This window comes from Engystomops pustulosus, chromosome 6 (genome assembly GCF_040894005.1).
Source record: "Engystomops pustulosus chromosome 6, aEngPut4.maternal, whole genome shotgun sequence".
In the NCBI taxonomy this organism is placed as follows: Eukaryota; Metazoa; Chordata; class Amphibia; order Anura; family Leptodactylidae; genus Engystomops; species Engystomops pustulosus.
The window spans coordinates 54,783,096-54,802,374 of NC_092416.1; positions in this window are offsets into that span (position 1 = coordinate 54,783,096).

Here is a 19,279-nt window from a genome sequence, read left to right on the forward strand (position 1 = left end):
TCACTATTGGAGCCATAATCCCAAAGTGTAAAGAACGTAATTTCAAAATAAACCAGCCACAAGCTGGGGCTCCCTGCAAGATTTCAGACAGATGAGTGAAAAGAATTATCAAAGAGCCAAGGTCATCACTGGAGAGCTACATAAAGAATCAGTGGTTTAAAAGAAGAAGTATTTGCACTAAACCTCCAAGCCATGTATGCACCATCATCACCCAATGCTGTCTTGCTGAACAAAAGAATGGTTAAGGGACATCTACCACCAGGATCAAGTATTTTAGACCAACCATCTTGCAGGATCTGCTCTTCTTTTAACTTCTTATGCCCTGGTTTTTACAGAAGACGGCTTTTAATACTAAGTCCAAGGGGCTCCAGGATCCATAGGTGTTAAAGGGGCTGTCCGAGTTCTGAAAAAAAATGGCGCCCGGACCGGAGCGACAGCAGCGCTGGATACCGGAGGGCACCAGAAGGTAAGTAGGACTTTATTTTTTTAAGCAGCGCCCTACCGGCCTCCCTTAGTTTTTTTTTCAGAACTCGGACAACCCCTTTAATGGAGCCTGGATTCTTTCAGGCTGATCTAAATAATTTTTAAAACCTTTTTTTCTTAAAACAAGGCCAAAGGAAGTGTAAAGGGGTGTTCCCATTTCAGCAAATTAATGTTATTATTTATATAATGAAATATTATACAATTTTCCAATGTACTTTCCGTATCAATTCACCATGGCTTTCTAGATCTCTGCTTGCTGTCATTCTATAGAAAGCTTCTATGATTACTTCCACTGGACAGAAATCAGATCATTTTCACACTGGTGCACAGATTGTTAGTATCAGAGTAATCAGAGCTGTGTGATATACTGAGCTGTTCACCTGTGTGACCATGGTCAGATTTCTGTGCACTGGAAATTAACAATGAAGCTTCCTATAGAAGAACAGCAAGCAGAGATCTAGAAAAACATGAAGGATTTATACAGAAAGTTTATTGGAAAATTCTATAACTTTTCATCATACAATCAATATCAATTATTTGCTGAAATGAGAATACCCTTTTAAAAAAGAGTAGATCCTACCAGAGAGGGCACACACCAGTATGTCAGTGTGCTTGGTTTACAATCCTTCATCCTGGTGGTAGATGTCCTTTAAGCATTATCGTCATGGGATTGAAGGAAGGATGAATAATATATATTTCCAGGCATAAAACTCTACTAGGATGATGAAGATGAAACGAGTGTGACCATATCAGTGATCCAAAGTCAATGATGCCTAGCACACAGCCAAGGAAACTCTCAATTGGTTTCAGAATAAAGAACATAAAGCTGCTAGAATGGCCCAACCAATCCCCTGACCTGAATCCAGTAGAAAATCTATGGAAATAGCAAATCCTAAAGGATATGTTAGCTTTAGTTGAGTGAAGAATGGGACAAAATCTCACCAGAGTAATGAATGTAACTAGTTTCTCCTTACAGTTTGCGTCTTGAAGCTCCATCACCAACAAAATCTTTTGTACAAATTATTAAATAACTTTCAGAAGTGTGATAATACTTTTTCATTTCTTATTATTCCATATAACTTCATTTCTGGACATCTATGATACGATTTGTTTGCCAGTGTGAATTATATATGTTGTTATCTAACAAGAATTTCATGGCAATAGCACCTTTAGACATGCACCTTTAGGCGACATGCTCAATACTTACCGTATATACCCGTGTATAAGCCGAGTTTTTCAGCACAAAAAATGTGCTGAAAAACGTCCCCTCGGCTTATACACGAGTCTATAACAAAAAAATTACCCACTTAAAAAAAAATAAACTTAAATGCTCACCCTCCGATGTCGGCGCGGCTCCCCGATGTCCCCGATGTCAGCGTGTCCCATCTTCTTTCTTCTCCGCGGCTCCTCTTCTCTCTTCTATCTTCCGGCATGGAGGCGGCCATGGTTTCTTAGTGGCCGTGCATACTATGACATCAGCAGCGGCCGCGTCATAGTATGCGCCTGCTAGAAGAAGAGATGGCCGCGTCCATGCCGGAAGAATGAAGAGGAGCCGCGGAGAAGAAAGAAGACGGGACGCGCCGACATCGGGGAGCCGCGCTGACATCGGAGGGTGAGTATATAAGTTTATTTTTTTAAGGGCCGTGGGGGCAGGCTGGCTGTATACTACTAGGGGCTTGCTGTATACTACTTGGGGCTGCTGTATACTACTAGGGGCTGCTGTATACTACTAGGGGCTTGCTGTATACTACTAGGGGCTGCTGTATACTACTAGGGGCTGCTGTATACTACTAGGGGCTTGCTGTATACTACTAGGGGGCTGCTGTATACTACTAGGGGGCTGCTGTATACTACTAGGGGCTTGCTGTATGCTACTAGGGGCTTGCTGTATGCTACTAGGGGCTTGCTGTATACTACTAGGGGCTTGCTGTATACTACTAGGGGGCTGGCAGGCTGTATACTACTGGGGGCTGGCAGGCTGTATACTACTGGGGGGGTTTGACCAATGCATTTCCCACCCTCGGCTTATACTCGAGTCAGTAGTTTTTCCCAGTTTTTGGTGGTAAAATTAGGGGTCTCGGCTTATACTCGGGTCGGCTTATACTCCAGTATATACAGTATTTCTCCTGCTGTAATAACAATAAAATAAAGTTGTCAAATAGTATTGCATTATATTCTTACAAAATGATGAAATAAGGGAGTGAGGAAAATAGGTATTTTATACACTGAAAATTTAGCAAATGTTCCCACCTACAAAGAATGGAGAGGTCTGTAGGTACTCTTTACTTGTGTGAGAGACAGAAACTAAAAATAAAAATGCAGAAATCACATTGTTTGATTTTGAAATGATTAATCTGCATTTTTTTGCATGAAATGATATTTGATACAGTTGAAAAACATAACTTTATATTTGGTGCAGAAGCTTTTTTTTTGCAATTACAGAGGTCAGACGTTTCTTGTAGACAGGGACACCTGAATATTCTCTCTAGGAGCTGCAGCTCCCTAGCCCTACCCCAGTAATAGCAGTGATAAACTGCTAGCTTTATTGGAACATACCTATAAACCTAGCAAACACTACACTACAAAGCCCTCTAAACGCTGGACCAAGCTTACAGCGGTTCAGCGTATTCATGAGGGGGTGGTCCAAGGAGCTCCCCTCTCCATATCTTTCTTCCCCGGACCGCCCCTTCCATACCGTAGGCATAAAGGCATAAAGTGACTGCCAGGCGTCATGCGGCAGTCACTGCCTCCTTGGAATGCCCCCTCATGAATATGCCGGACCGATTTAAAGGGGTTTTCCCATCAGGGCATTTACATTTAATTAAATTCATTTGCCACATATAAACATTTCTTCAATTGGATGTTAATGAAAAAAATGTTCCTGTGTGAAGATAATTTCTCATAAATGTAGTGATATGGTCCCTTAGAAATTAGATAGCTTCCTCGGATACGACCACCTCACACTCTGGCTACGGTGGCCAGACTTGCGCTATAGAGTTCTGCTGGACCACCAGGATTCAGCAATCATTACCACAGGACGGCCGTAGGATATGCAGTAACTCCCGGACATTTCATATACAAAAACGTTTCTTTGTGCAATCACTCCAGCAGAGGTGGCAGTATCCGAGGAAGCTATCTCGTTTCTAAGGGACCATATCACTACATTTATGAGAAATTATCTTCACACAGGAACATTTTTTTTTAATAACATCTAATTGAAGAAATGTTCATATATGGCAGATTTATCAAACTGAATGTGAATGCCCAGACGAGAATACCCCTTTAAGCTTGGTCCGGCGTTCTGAGGACTATGGCAATGCAGTGTTTTCTAGCTTTATCAGTATGTTCCGATAAAGCTAGCAATTTAACACTTCTATTACTGGGGTAGGGCCAGAGAGCTGCTTACTTTAGTAAATACTCGGGTGACAGGTCCTCTTCAAGGTTGGTGGGGGCCCCTGGGCGCAAAATCTGGTGGAGGTGCACACTGAATGTATCCAAAATAGGGTACACATTTAGCATCCATGTAATTATCAGGGTCTCCCTTAGTTTATAATGCATGTAATAGGCAGGGTTCCCCTAAGCCAGAAATCCATGTAGTGGACAGCCCCCCCTTTAGACAGTAATCAATGACAGGGTCCTTGAGTAGATTTTTGATTGGGTTCAGGTCTGGAGACTGCTTCACCACTTGAGGACCTTGTAAATGCTTCTTACAGAGCAAATCCTACATAAGTTGCCCTGGCTGTGTGTTTCAGGTAATTGTGATGCTGGAATACCCAACCGGAGCCCTTCTTTAATACTCTTACTGAGGTCATCTTCCCACCTTTGCAGAAGAGCTCTACCAAAGTATAAAGTATTTAGCCCATGTTTCATGGTTGGGACAGTATTCTTGGGGTTTTGTTCGTCTTTCTTAATCCTCCAACCATGCGAGCATAGCTGATACCAAAAGTTGTATTTTGGTCTAATGTGACCACATGTCCTTCTCCCTTGCTATTTTGGATCATTCAGCTGGTCATTGGAAAACTTTAAACAGGCCTGGATATGTGTTAGTATTAGCAGGGCGACCTTACATGCCTTGCAGGATTTTACAAATAATAATCATTGAGACTGCGGTCCCACCCCCCATCAGGACATTGACCAGGACCTCATGTGTATCTGAGCCAAACCAGCATCGGAATACACGGGGTACCGGCTGTAACTAACAGCCGACACCCCAGTCTATGACTCCGATCATGGGTGTTTAACCCGATCTTTTCCCTGGCAGCCCTGCAGTTCGATCAGGATCCCAGGGCTGCCTGCTGGCAGTGCCTAAAGTCATCTTAAAGGCACAGCGTCAGCCTATGCATGTGCATAGTCTGACACCGCTAATACCCTGCAATACATCAGTATTGCAGAGTATTATCATGAACAAGCAAACAGACGATTGCTTGTTCATGTCCCATGGTGGAAATAGTAAAAAAAATGTTATTCAATAAATAATAAAGCATTAAATCAATAAAAATGCCCATAACCCCCATAACATATTAAGAGACATATAACACAAAAAAAGTCATAACACAAACCCCACAGATATAGTATCACCGCATCCGTAACAACCTGTAGAGTAAAAGTAAATACTGTATATACGGTACAAAAAATGTGCTGAAAAACCTCACCTCGGCTTATACATGGGTCAATAACAAAAAATAAACTTACATACTCACCCTCCGGCTTCCCCGGTGCTCAACACTGCTCCTCTTGCTGAGGCTGTGACCAATGCATTTCCCACCCTCGGCTTATACTCCAGTCAATAGATTTCCCAGTTTTTGGGGATAAAATTAGGGGTCTCGGCTTACCCTCGAGTATATACGGTAATTATTGAACCCGCGCTGTTAAAACAAACTGTTAAAAACCCGCCAAAAATTATGATTTTTACCTATTGAATCACACAAAAAATGCAATAAAAAGTGATCAAAAAAACATATGTACTCCAGAATGATACTTTTGCAAAGTACAACATGTCCCACAAAAAACAAGTCACCAAGCAGCTCCATAGCCAAAAAAGTAACAATGTTATGCCACTTGGAAGACGACAATGCAAAAATTATAGATTTTTTGACAAATTTAATAAAACTTAAGAAAAAATATTCAAGTATTATATCCCCATAATCGTATTGACCCACAGAATAAAGATAACATGATTATTAGGCTATATGGTGAACACCAAAAAAAAGTTAAAAATCGAGTACAAAATGATGCTTTTTCTACTTCTGGGGATACCAACCCCACAATGGTAACACTGGAAAAAGCATCTCTTCCCGCAAAAAAAATGCCATCACATGGCCCCATTAATGGAAAAGCTAAAATTTTATAGTCTATAAAAGGGACCAATGAGGAAACTAAACTCCTGGCAGCTACAGGTCCCTCCTTCCCTTCTGCGCCTCGCTGTGCACCCATAAAACAAGTCACGGACACATGAGGGGGGTCTCTGTACTCGGGAGAAATTGCATAACAAATTGTATGGTGGGTTTTCTATTTTTATCCTTTTGAAATATGTAAATTTTAGGGCTAAATGAACGTATAACCGACAAAATTTGACATTCTAAATTTTACCTCCATTTTGATGTAATTACTATGAAGATCTCAAGGGGTTAACAATCTTCCTAAAAGCTGTTTCTGATAGTTTGAGGGGGGCAGATTTGTAAATGGGTTGGTTATATAGGGGGTTTTGATGTATGTAAAATTTCATTCAAAACACTATTTATCCCCAAAATACCGTATATTCCGGCGTATAAGACGACCTGGTGTATAAGACGACAGATTTGAATTTAACATGGTCCTTTTTTTAATTTAAATTCTTATGACATGCAGGTATATAGCAGGAAAACTGTCGCTCATAAACATAAGGCATACAACAACAACATTACCATCATCCATTTTACTGTAAATGTTACCATACTGTACCTTAAATTTTTATTTTATTAAATATTCCATGCCATGTACTCAGAAGCGGGAAAAAAATTCCAAATGCAATGAAAATGGTGAAAAAACGCATTTGCACCATTTTCTTGTGGGCTTGGATATTACGTCTTTCACTGAGCGCCCCAAATGACATGTCTACTTTATTCTTTGGGTCGGTACGATTAAGGGGATACCAAATTTGTATAGGTTTTATAATGTTTTCATACATTTACAAGTCTATGAACTCAAAATCCTTTGCCCAATATTAAGTTAATTGTTAAAGGGAACCTGTCATCAGGAGCACTTATTCTGGCTCCCCCATGTCCCCATAGAGAATAGTGTGCACACTCACTTGGTTTTACTATAAAAACTCTTTTGCAATATGTACATAATTCTCATGGGCGAGCCATGAACCTTATGACAGGTTCCCTTTAACGCCTTGCCGACCGAGGACAAACTATATCGTCCTCGCGCGGCAAGGGGTGTATGGAGAGGGCTCACGAGCTGAGCTCTCTCCATACACAGTGGGTAACGGCTGTATAATACAGCCAACACCCGCCTGTCACTGCCGCAGTCGGTGCTGGCACCGATCGCGGCAGTTAACCTGTTAAGTGCTGCGGTCGAACCCGACCGCAGCACCTAACTTACCTTTACATGGGCGCCGCCATCTTGGATGCCCGATCCCCGCCCCCTTGGACGTCGGCAAAATGAAGAATTATTTTTTGTACAGAAGGTTTTACATTTTTTAAATGTATGAAATTATTATAAAACCTGTACAAATTTGGTATCCTTGTGATCGTACCGAACCAAAGAATAAAATAGACATGTGATTTGGGGAGCTCAGTGAAAGCTGTAAAATCCAAGCCCACAAGAAAACGGCGCAAATGCGTTTTTTCATCATTTTCACTGCATTCTGAATTTTTTTCTCGCTTCCCCGTATACGGCATGGAATAATAAATACCATCACTATGAAGTTAAATTTGTTATGCAGAAAACAAGCCCAAACAGTGCTCTTTACATGGAAAAATAAAAAAGTTAAAGATTTTTGAAGGTCGGGAGTGAAAAATGAAAATGCAAAAACGAAAAAGGGCCACGTCCCTAAGGGGTTAAATATAGGAAACTGTATGACTGTAAAGTTTTATTCCTCATGTTGAATATGTGTAAGAGCAGATGATATCAGAACACTGTGCACTTTTCTAATCTGCAGGTATTAGGTTTCTAGTTCCATTTCCCCACACTTGTCTATTATGTCCTTTCTGCTGCTAGTATTTGCTATGAAAATAAGCCCCATCTTTCCATCTCTCTTTGTCTATTTTTACTTCTGAAACAAATGAACAAGGCCAATGTACAACCAACAATACAAACATTTCCGATCTAACACTAGAGGGTGCTGATAACACGAAAATTTCCTGCGAAAGGAGAAATATGCAGTTTAGTTTCATGTAAGCCCATATGCTTCATGTATCACTACATTGCTAAGTAAGGCTCAATTCACACTACCAGTCCTTCTTTCTAATGTAACGAATAATAGGTTTAACAGATTTTTACCGTATCACTTAAAAATTCCATTGACATCAATGTAAATTTTATGTCATCCGTTATGTTCCGTTTAGGCAGGGATTTTTTAATTTGGACAGAAAAAATTATGGAGGCTGCAGTACTTCCGTTAAAAAAAATCACATTGATAACGGATTCATGACAAAACTGGCCATAACGGATGACATATAATTTACATTAATGTCAATGAAATTTTGAACTGATACGTTCAACCTCCGTTCAACTTCCATTCTTACCTTTTTTAATGGAGGGAAAGAAAGGTAGTGGGAATTTAGCCTTATATATAGTGTTCACATAATACAGACATTCAGTGCCTAAATAATAGTGTCATACAGTATCTAAAAATAATACTATAAAGAATCTACATAACACTGTAATATTATGGAATACTGCCATTCATAGTGTATTGGTTCACCACAGTATTCTCAGGTTGCCTCATGGGTCTTGCCTTTAAGAAAACCTGACAGTTCATTTGGGGACCCTAAACCAACTACAGGTCCTTATGGACCTGTTGTTTAGGGTCCTTAATCGACCTGTAAGAAGGCTGGATGTTGTGAAAAAAATAACAAAAATAAACGTTGATATGTACCTAAATGGTGCCTCTTCCAGTGATGCAGAAAGTTAAGCCGATCGATGTAAAAACATACAGGGTGATATGGGACACTAAACTAAAGGTCCATAAGAAAATGTCAGTGGTTTAGTGTCCCAAATTGCCCTGACAAATTCTCTTTAAGGGGTGGCCCACATACACCACAACTAAATTATAGGTATTGCTAGTGCAACACCCCTGCCAATGTGTAGGCAGGTGGGAAGTTGCAAATAGCGCCCTCTCCAGGTCAGGAGTTGTTAGGGAGACTGATCACCTCTCTAGGAACGTTCTAGAACCTGAGCATTGTGTAATTTCAGCTGTAGGTACTGCCTGGCATGGCAACAGTTAGCAATGTGAATGTTGCTAGCCAATGATGTGCTTGCTGTTAGGAAGGAGTAAGCTGGTTGGACGATCCACCTGAGCTGGACACACCCCCAAGGTTATATAAACCTTGGCTGTGGAAGGTTGTATACTACATGGTGGCTGGCTTGCTGTATACAACATGGGGGCTGGCTGTATACTACATGGGGGCTTGCTGTATACTACTGGGGGCTGGCAGGCTGCATACTACTGTGGTCTGGCTGGCTGTATACTACATGGGGGCTGGCTTGCTGTATACTATTGGGGGCTGGCTGTATACTACATGGGGGCTGGCTGGCTATATGCTACATGGGGGCTCGCTGGCTATATACTACATGGGGGCTGGCTATATACTACTCGAGTCAATAGGTTTTCCCCCTTTTTGGTGGTAAAATTAGGGGGGCTCGACTTATACTCGGGTCGGCTTATACTCGAGTATAATTATGCAGGCGGTCCCCTACTTGAGAACACTCGACTTACATACGACCCCTAGTTACAAACTGACCTCTGGATATTGGTAATTTATTGTACTTTAGTCCTAGGCTACAATGATAAGCTATAACAGTTATCAAATGTAATGTTCTGTAATGAAGCTTTAGTGTTAATCCTGATTCTTATGACAACCCAACATTTTTAAAATCCAATTGTCACAGAGACCAAAAAAGTTCTGGCTGGGATTACAATGATAAAATATACAGTTCCGACTTATATACAAACACAACTTAAGAACAAACCTACAGACCCTATCTTGTATGTAACCCGGGAACTGCCTGTATACGGTAGAAATGTTATCAGCTGCTTAATACTGATGTAGAGGCTGGCGCAGCACTAAACTGTAGTGAAAGGATAGAAGGAATATGTATAGCCTCCAACCTTCCTGGATGCAAGTCCCAGACCTCTTCACACTCCCGCCATGGATCCCGCTCCACTATTAGGTCTTTGCCACTGCTGTGTGCAGCTGAGAATTGCTGACGCAATTTAATGACATTTTATGACAAGCAAAGGAGGATTTTGGGAAAAAGGTATCTTTTTTTTGTAAGGTTAAAAAGCCACACGACCAAAGTAGTGCCCTGATGTGGGCAGTAGAGGGGGCACTACCTATAGAAGTAAAGGAGCAACATTAACTGTAACTCTTTAATCCAGGCAATGTAGTGAGAACTAAACTTCACCTATCTAGCAATTGTGATGGGCCATCAACAAAATCTCATAGAACTTTCCTTTCATTCCACACAGTAATACAATCTATTGAATTGTACCACACAGTAGTTTTTTTTAGCTGTAGGTAAAATGGCATTAAAAAGAGGCTTCATGGGGGCGTGGCCTGGCTATGGAGGAGTGAGGAAGCAACCCTGCTTAGCTCCCAGGCCAGCCAGGAATCCTAGCCAGCAAATCTCCCTCCATCCTGCCTAACCATATATCCCATGGGACCCAGAAAGAAGAGGGGTACAGGGCACACCGCCTCGACCACAACGCGGCCCTCATCCAGGGGTATTAGCCAGTACCTGGTCCCGCAGGCCTCCCAGGACACGCGGCCTATTCAGGAGGAGGACGGCGATCTGATCGATCTGTCGCTCCCGGTTGCCGCGCTCCAGATGCCGCCTCCCGATCCTCGTTCCGGACCTCCGGATCATGGCCCCCTTCTGTCGGGCTGTGCAGACTCCAGGTCCCCGGCGCAGTGCGCGGAGCATGACAGCCCCAAGATGGCGGACGGCACAGCCCCGAGGTTCCTTCAGGCGCGGGACCCTGCTGTTCCGGCGCCACGCACCGCCCGCTCCAGCAGCAACAGCACCGGCTCACCCAGGATGCCCACCAGCGGAGATCAGGCTCTCGTCCGGACTCCAGATCGGCCCGGAGACCCCCAGCACCGGCTTGCCGATATGACAGTGGCCCAGGAGGCCAGCGCTACAGGTACCTCCAGCCATAACCTATCGCTCTCCGGCCCCGCCACTCTGAAGTCGGGGATGAATGGCTCCTGCCTCACACCGGTGCAGCGCAGCCCCACTCTGCAGCGGCCCACCCACCAAGCTACAGCCACAGGTGAGCAACACCTCTCCCCTGCAGTCCGGGACTTTGACCCCATCCTGGTTCCACAGGAACAAAGGAGCCCCACTCAGGCAATGAGCCCCTGCCCCCAGTCTTCTGGGCTGCCCTCCTTAAGCTCAACAGGAGCCCCAACCCCAGAGCCGGCCTCACCTGCCCCATGCCAGCAGTCTGCATTGTATCCAGTGGTGGTGGTGCAGAAGGCTCCCTCGGTCCAAATACTGGACCCAAAGGCCCCAGCGTTCTCCTATACGCACCCAGGCCCAGCCGAGTGTTCCCGGATGCCCCACCTGTTTCCCCTGAGGCCTGGCCACAGAACACGCCGTCTTGGCAATCTCCTGTGCCACCACGATCATCTCTGTCACAGAGCCCGAATCTATGCCTTCAGGATACCCAAGATAGTTTATCCATTCAGTCCCTCGACCGGTCACCCGTAATGGGGACACACACCTCTCCACAGCATTTTCCAAGTTACCAAAGTAACATAATAGAGGCGGGAGTGCTAGCGGATCTGCGTGCGCTCCGTAATCATATCAGAGCCATTCCAACGAGGGAGGATATGGAGAGCTACGTGGCTCGTCTTGAACAATCATACAGAGTGGAGATATCCAATTTGCGCGACGAGGTGCTTCAAATTGAGCAAAGAGTTACTACTACTGAATCCTCTCATCGCGCTGTAACAGAAAGGCTTGCAATCCACGACACACAGATCTCGCTTCATTCCCAGCAACTTTTAGCCCTCACAGAACAGATGGACGATGCTGAGAATAGGGGCCGCAGGAATAACATCAGAGTTCGGGGTGTGCCGGAATCCATCGATAACCAACAGATTGACGGGACTCTCAGAACCATATTCAACAATATTCTTGGGGTTCCTGAGGACTCCCCTGTAGAGCTCGATAGAGCCCACCGAGCTCTCGGCCCTCGCTCAACTGACCCATCCAGGCCTAGGGACATTATCTGTAGAGTCCATAGATATCAATTGAAAGACCAAATCATGGCCAAAGCAAGGGAGGCAGGCAAGGTGCGCTTCCAGGGGTCGGATGTCCAACTGTTACCTGATTTGTCCCGCCTGACGCTACAGAAACGTAAGGCCCTTAAGCCACTCCTTGGCGTCTTACAGGACAGAAACATACCATACTCCTGGGGCTTTCCGTTTCGTCTCCAGGTTAGGCGAGACGGCATCCTGACGGTGCTCCGTCATCCCGGGGACCTCCCAGTGTTTTGTGCTGCTCTGAATCTGCCTGAGGTCTCCATCCCGGACTGGCCCTCTTTCCTCCCGACCGGTCCCTCTCCTCAACCACCGAGACAGCAGAGATTTCCTAGACGAAGAGCCAGGAGACACTCTCCGGATAGACGAGATGAGGGCGCCCAGGGCCCCCCCCACCCAAGATGAATATCTCCTGATTCGACCCGCACTCTGAGCTGTTCTTCAGGACTCTTTGGGCCCGTTTCTTTCTCTCACTTCAGTCGTTCTTGTTGGACTGGTCCCTAGTGGACTCCTGCAGTATCCTTTATAGTGTTTAGTAGTCATACACATTGTTACAGTTTTATAATGTTTAAGATTGACCTGACTACATTTAAGTTCACTTTGCAATGTTTTCATATTTAGGCATGGACACTTGTACATGACTCCATTGGCGGTTCCTGGCCCCTGGGGGCGCCCTGCATAGACAGCGCGTCTCTCATTGGGCCCCACGACCAGCTGGACTGCTCGTGGTATAATTTGACCCCATTAGGCTCGTCACTGTCGCCCGCGGCAGAGACAGACCCTAGTCCTTAGCGGCCCTTTAGGCTGCTTTATTTGTTTTCTTTGCTTTTTTCTATTTGTTTAATTGTTACCTTCTCTTCCTCCCCCTTCCTTCCTTGAGTCCTCCCTGTCACCTCTTTACCCTATTGTTTCCCAGTCGGTGTCTCCCCCAGTGATTGCCTGCCCAACTAGGACCTAGAGCTCCTCTTCCTGTGGTTGTTCCCAACATGGCGCCTATCACCTGCTACTCCCTAAATGCCAGGGGCCTAAATATTCCCCAGAAGCGTAGCCAGGTCTTGTTCCGCATGCACAAACTTCGGGCTGACCTTCTCTTCTTACAGGAGACCCACTTCCGCACCGATAGCATTCCAGTGCTTAGGGACAGATATTACTCATCCTGGTTCCATAGCACTCATGCGGGGGCCAAATCGAGGGGGGTATCTATCGCTATCCATAAACGCTTACTTCATGAAGTTATAGACTCCCAAACCGACCCAGAGGGCAGATTCATTTTTGTAAAAATAAGAATATGGGGCCAACTGCTCACACTGGCCTCGGTGTATCTTCCCAATAAAGACCAGATTAGAGCATGCCGCAAAATTCTGTCCCGATTACGGGATTTTTCAGAGGGTATAGTTGTTCTGGGGGGGGACTTCAATTTCCCGCTCGACCCCTCGGTCGACTGTTCAGTAGTGCGGCCTTCCCTGGCCCCAGCCCAAATGCGGAAATTACGGAAATCCCTTGGGGAATCACAACTGGTGGACGTCTGGAGAATCCTCCAATAATAATAATAATAATAATAATAATTCTTTATTTATATAGCGCACACAGATTACGCAGCGCTGCACAAGCATGTCAAATTGGTCCCTGTCCCCAAGGGGCTCACAATCTAAACAACCTAACAGTATGTTTTGAAGTGTGGGAGGAAACCGGAGTACCCGGAGGAAACCCACGCAAACACGGAGAGAACATACAAACTCTTTGCAGATGTTGACCTGGGTGGGATTCGAACCCAGGACCCCAGTGCTGCAAGGCAGATGTGCTACTCACTCAGCCACCGTGCCGCCCTCCACCCACAATCCCGTGACTATACCTATTACTCCCCAGCGCACCGATCCTACAGTCGATTAGATATGTTTTTCCTAAGCCACCATGCCCTTAGCTGGAAGCCGGAGGCCTCCATTGCCCCCTCCTTGTGGTCTGACCACGCGCCGATCTCTCTCGCCTTGGATATACCGGGCCCTCGTGCCTCACCTTGGCGGTGGCGCCTTAATGACAATTTGCTAAAAGACTCTGTCTGTCTTGCTGACGTTCGCAAGCAGATTGCTGAGTTCTTCACTACCCATTCGGGACAGCAGCCGTCTCTCCCGGTGCAGTGGGAGACCCTTAAGGGTATGCTCCAATTAGTATTTCTTAAACATGGGGCCCGTCTGAAGCGTGAGAGATTGGCCAAAACGCTGTTACTTCTGTCCAAGATAAGTGCCCTAGAATCGGATCACAAAAACGGAGGGTCCCAGGAGGTTCTGAATGAACTATTAAACACTCGAGAGGAGTTGAGGGAGTTACTGAATCAGAAGTACTTAAGCTCCCGAGATAGGAATAAACGCTTCTTCTATGAATACTCCAATAAGTGCGGGAAACCCCTCGCCAGATACCTCCACCCCCGCATGACTGGCACTTACATTCCACATGTTAAAGACCATGCGGACAGGATGACTCATGACCCCAACAGCATTAACTCTGTTTTCCAGAAGTACTATAAGGAGCTATATAACCTTCAGGACCAGTTATCTGAGTCAGCCGGGGCCAGAGAAATGGAGAGAATTCGGGCGTACGTTAAAGATACGGCCCTTCCCAGATTGACTAGTGAAGGCCGCGAAGGCCTAGAAGCGGACTTCTCTGAACCAGAGGTAATGGAGGCCATTAAAGCTACCCCAGCAGGTAAATCCCCTGGCCCCGACGGTTTCACTCCTCGCTTTTATAAAACCCTGAAGACCGAGATAGTCCCATTCCTGACACGTACGTTTAACTGTATCTCCTCTCAGGTCCCTCTCCCGCCCCAGTCACTACAGGCCTCCATATCCGTAATCCCCAAGCCTGGCAAGGACCATACCATCTGCTCCAACTACCGGCCAATATCCATCATTAATATGGACATAAAGATACTTTCCAAACTTATGGCCAATCGACTGGGGCCCTTGCTTCCAGCTATCGTACACAATGACCAGGTCGGCTTCATCCAGGGGAGGGAAGCCCGCGATAACACTAATAAAACTCTGCTCCTCATTTCTAAGGCCAAGTCAACCAGGCAGCAGATGTGTTTGTTCTCGGTGGACGCAGAGAAGGCGTTTGACCGTGTGCACTGGGGTTTCCTTTGGGCTTCGCTGAGACAGTTGGGCATAGGTCCCCGTTTCCTGGGCTTGGTGCAGGCACTTTACTCTGCCCCCACGGCCCAGGTCCGAACCAACGGCATTATGTCGGACTCCTTCTGCATTAAAAACGGCACCAGGCAGGGCTGTCCGTTATCTCCTCTCTTATATGTTATAGTCATGGAACATCTGGCTGTTGCCCTTCGTCGAAACCCCAGTGTACACGGTCTCCAGGTGGGATCTCGACAGTATAAGATGGCACTATACGCTGATGACCTTCTCCTCTATGTCTCCCAGCCCAGAATCACTCTCCCTAATGTCCTGGAAGAATTTAGAAAATTTGGTTCCCTTAGCAATTTTAAGGTCAACCTCTCCAAATCAGAAATCTTGAATGTCTCCCTCCCAGGGACTGAGGTGCTCCACCTGGCCTCTCAATTTCCCTTTAAATGGAAAAACTCTCATATTTGCTACTTGGGAATTAATATCTCGGCGGACCTATCTTCACTGTATGCCCTAAACTACAAACCACTCCTAGACCGAACGGTTAGAGACCTCGGCCAACACCAAAGCCGCCACCTCTCCTGGTTCGGCCGCATAAACGTTCTTAAAATGGACACTATGCCCCGATTTCTGTATCTATATCAGACGCTACCGATCCGACCCCCGAGCTCCTTTTTTACGACTTTACGTACGGCCTTTCGGAGGTTTATCTGGGGTGGCGGATCTAGCCGCATAAGTTTCTCTGTATTGACACGTACAAAAGCCAGGGGGGGGGGGGTGGGACTTCCCGATCCAAGGTTATATCATACGGCGGCTATTATTCAAAGACTGGTTGACTGGACATATAACGCTGACTCTAAACAGTGGGTTAAATTAGAACTTGATCTAACCTCCCCCACGTTACGTTATCTTCCCTGGGTCCCAGTTGATTCTAGACCCTCGGACCTTAATCATTCTCTGTTTTCCCCATACTTTTTCTTTGCATGGGACAGACTAATGAACATGAATACCCTGCTTAGGATGAGAGGCCCCACTATTTCACAATCCTGCCTTCCCACCTGGCATGGGCAGGCAGAGGTTTCTCTGTTGGGAGGCTTCTTCCGACGTTCGCCTGGGTCAGATTGTCGAGGGCGATTCCGTCCCCACTCTGGGGTCCCTGCGGGCCTCCCATCCTGACTCCTCACTGTCCTGGCTATAGCACAGGCAACTGACATCTTACATAATGGCTGACCCAGAACACACCTCATTTGGATCGTCTCCCACGGCCCTGGAAGCATTATTTAGATTGTCCTCTCCGCCATCACATGTACTTTCCACCATATACAGCTTATTGTTGGAAAATGCCACTCCTGATAGGCCAAATTACATTGGCGCATGGGAGGAAGCCCTCTCTGTCGAAATTACAGACGCTGAGTTAGATAAGGCCTTCCTATTCTCGCACAAGATGCCGCTGCCCTGCAGCGCTCAAGAGAAGAACTATAAAATATTGTCCAGATGGTATAGATGCCCCTCTCGGCTCCACAGAATTTTCCCCGAAGTCTCTGATGTGTGCTGGCGCTGCGGTGCGGAGGTGGGTACTTTACTCCATATCTGGTGGAGCTGTACAGCCCTTCAACCATTCTGGAACAAAATCTTTGACACCTATCAACAGGTCACCGGCAAGACGGCCACCCCTTCTCCTCAGATAGCTTTGCTCTCGATTATTCCTGGTAATATCTCCTCCATCAAGAAGGGTCTCCTTCGTCACTTTTTGACTGCAGCCCGTTCAGTAATTCCCAGGCATTGGAAAAGCCCACAACCTCCTACGATAGTGGAGTGGGTTCAGGAGCTTGGTTTTATCCGGAGAATGGAGGAGTTGGTGGCCAACGATTCAGCAGACCCTAGTAAGACGAACACAGCTTGGGCCTCATGGGATGTTTTTCTGGACTCTCAGGGATTTCATGATCTCCTCCTGTCATAAATGAAACGTGTAGTAGCTCTCCCAACCTTCAGAACCTATCCCTTATGTGTGTGTCCCCCTTCTTTCCTCCCCTTTCTTACCCCTCCCCCCAATTTCCCCTTTTCCTTACTTTCATGTGAGTGTTTTTTTTATATATTTATCTTTTATTAACTTGTTTATGTTATAGAACTTACCTTGCCCGAGATGGCAACGGGGGGCTTTACTCCTTGCTGACTCACCCTTCAACTTTCCTCCCCATATGAGCATATGATTGTTGCGTCTGACCATGCGTGGTCAGGTTTATTATGCCATCTCTTGTTTGTACTGATTTTTGTAACGTTTTCCCAATAAATGTTGATTATACCTAAAAAGAGGCTTCATAAGGTGCACAAAAATTTGATAGGGGAAATGTACCAGTTTCTCCGTTAATTTTCTGGCAGAGAAGTAAAAATTCTGATCTCTGCCTATTTATTCTTTATGTGAACACTGGTGGAGACAATAAATAACATTTCCGCCAGTTCAGACCTTCAGAAAAGGCTTCCAGATCTACTAAAAGGCCGGTGCCTCTGAGTAGGTCTGGGACACAGGGGAATATTAAGACTAGTGTTTAAAACGCCAGACTTAATGGGGTTGTCCTCATTATATATAGGTGGCCTGGGGCTGTAAAAAAAAGTAAACTTATACTTACCTTCTTCAACAATCATGTTGTTCCACTCCATTGTCTGTCAGTGCCGTACCCCTGTTTGTTTACAAAGGCAGGCACGCCCCCTGTCCCAAACACCTGATGCAGCATTAGTATCAATGGGGGACATTGATCATAGTTATTTTTTTCTTTGGTATATAATTGAGACCTTTGGAAGGTGTATTTTGCGCCTTATGGATGATCATGTTTTTTCTTGTGATGCATGTTCAGTTTTTCCTATCCTGGCAGGAGCAAATTTTAGCTTCTCTTTGTGACTTTTTGTTGCAAATGTCTCAAATCCACATGCGTGCTTGAAAAAGGACAGCAAATATCGCAGTGAAAAATCACAAAAACTATTAAGCATAAATAAAGATACATGTCCCATAATGGCTCATGATGCATCAAATCAAATGGTAGATTTTAGCCTGAGCTGCAAAAAGATGAATAGCATATCCAAGAGATACGTAAAGTCCAGGTCAAAGACACTCCGGTTGTCGTAAAAGCAGGGTAATTTCTTTATTGGAGTATAAAAAGAAAATCCAAATGTATACACAACAGAGGGAAACACACAACTGCAAGTTTATGGTCTACGCGTTTCGGAAAGATCCTTATTTATGACCTAGTGTGGTATGCGCGCAGGTGCATTTAAATCATGATCTCCTGCGATCACATGACCAGCTCATTCACATAGTGTACACATACATTTTAAAATCTGAGCATATATAAAAAATATAAATGTATACATAATGGGACAAGAACAGTTTAGAATCGCAATGGAAAATGCTTACATAGAGAGAGTTCGGAATATATGAAAAAATGGAACTAGTCAGGTTTGATATATCATGTCTTGCCTCTTATTCAGACCATACGGTGATTCAAAGAATGCTCATGATTTAAATGCACCTGCACGCATACCACATTAGGTCATAAATAAGGATCTTTCTGAAACGCGTAGACCATAAACTTGCAGTTTACCCTGATTTTACAACAACCGGAGTGTCTTTTAGCTGGACTTTACGTAGCTCTTGGATTTGTTACGTATCTCTTGGGTCCCGGTGCATGGAGAGAGCTCGCGGGCCGAGCCCTCTACATAGCCGGTAAGCTGGTCTTTGCAGCATATTGCACGCGGCATCAAAAAGATGGCGGCGCATGGACGCTCCCCGTGACGTCATCGGGGTGCGGTGACAACCTAGGGTTAAATTATCCTAGGGAGTCTGAAAAATAGTAAAAGTAAAAATACAAAAAAGTTTTAAAAAAATTTATAATAAAAAAACCTAAAAATTCAAATCACCCCCCCTTTTCCCTAGAAGTGATATAAATATTAAAAAAGTAATAATCATAAACACATTAGGTATCGCTGCTTCTGAAAATGTCCGATCTATCAAAATAAAATAACGGTTTTTCACTGTGTTTTACCCCGTAATGGAAAATAGCGCCCAAAGTCGAAAATGGCACTTTTTTGCCATTTTGAAAAATATAAAAAAAAATCAATAAAAAGTGATCAAAAGGTCGTACAGTCCTAAAACTTATAGCAATGAAATTTTTGTAAATGTATGAAAACATTATAAAACCT